The following is a 1605-nucleotide window of genomic DNA, read 5'->3' on the forward strand; positions in this document are numbered from 1 at the left end:
AAAATAAAGATAATATAATAATATAATATAAACTCTAAATTAAAGTAAAAAAATTTGTAAAAGTTAAAACAATAGTTACTAATTGTTGAATATTTATTGTAAATCGTAAATAAGACTCACAACTGTACAAAGATAATAATATAATAGATTTCTTGCGCATTTTTTAGAAGAAATATGAAGTTAAAATAAAATAGACCAAATGATGGAAGAAAAATTAAAGAGTGGATATTATAGATTGAACAAAAAATAATTGAGAAGTGATAAAAAATTAAAATTTATTAGACACATAATTAAAGAATTGAGAGAATATATCATTTTATTAATTATTTTTTACTTTAAAATATTTGTAATAATAAATGAGATAATTAGTTTAAAATTAATATAAATGTGACAGTGAGAGAAAATAAATATTTATTAAGTATAAGAAAATAGATAAATAATTTATTGATTTATTAAATTTTATATATTTCTATATATTTAATTAAATTATGATTATAAAAATATGAGACTTTTCAAATTTGAGGCCTAAACACTTGCTTGGGTGGCCTTACCCAAAGGCTGCCCTGAGACTTGGGAGAACTATATAAATTATCCTTTTTGTTTTTATTAAATTTTGATTTTGTTATTTTTGGATTATTTGAAATAGTTTTTATTGATTACTATTATGTTAGACTAATGTAACCTTTTAAGAAATATTATGTCCAAAAAAATTAAAAGAAATAGATGTTAAAAATTATCAAATTTTATCTAAATTCATTGGAGAAAGTAGCAAATATTGAAAAATAAATTTGAGTGTGCTTTGAACAATGAGAAAAAAACTAGTTGGAAAATTTCAGCTAGAAATTACAATAAATAAAAGTTCTTATTTTATTTATAAGAAAAAAAATAACGTTCTTATTTTATGAAATATGACATTATAAATAATGTTTTTATTTAGGAAATTTATTATTATTATCATAAATTAATATTACATACCAATTGCCCATAAAACAAAAACTAATTTTATCTTTTGTGCCTATCCTCTTAATTTAAACATTATTAAATAAGTTATAGTTTTTAAACACTCTCACTTATTTATATTTTAAAATTTATATAGTAAAAAGATTTTACATTCAAATTTTAAAATTTATATGTAATATTCACTCATAATGCACGTAATAATAAAAAATTAATAAAAGGATATAATAATAATAATAATAATAAGAGATAACACATTAATTGTAATTTTTTTATAAATATCACCTTAATTAATCAATAATTATAAAAAAATCAGACAATGTTAAAGAGTAAAGACCAAGAAATAAGAATAGACGATGGGCCTGGTCCTGGTGCGCCTATTTGGGGTGCACCAAGAGTGGACCATGGGTCCATGCATCACCTTGACATAAAACGCCAGGGACTCACCCCGAGCAGGATGCCGGGCCAACTCAGCAGCCATGAGCTAACCCTAGAACCCTACTCAATTCCGCGCCTTCTGAGTCCTGACCCCTTCTTTCAAACCCCCACATTCCCTCCCTCATTTTCCCGCTCTCTCCCTCCTTAAAAATCCAACCTAATCTTCCAAACGGCCAAACCCTATCTCTCTCCTTCTCAACACCACAAAAA

The sequence above is a fragment of the Theobroma umbraticum genome, unplaced genomic scaffold (genome assembly GCF_002168275.2).
Source record: "Theobroma umbraticum cultivar Fairchild unplaced genomic scaffold, ASM216827v3 scaffold_20.0, whole genome shotgun sequence".
Lineage (NCBI taxonomy): Eukaryota > Viridiplantae > Streptophyta > Magnoliopsida > Malvales > Malvaceae > Theobroma > Theobroma umbraticum.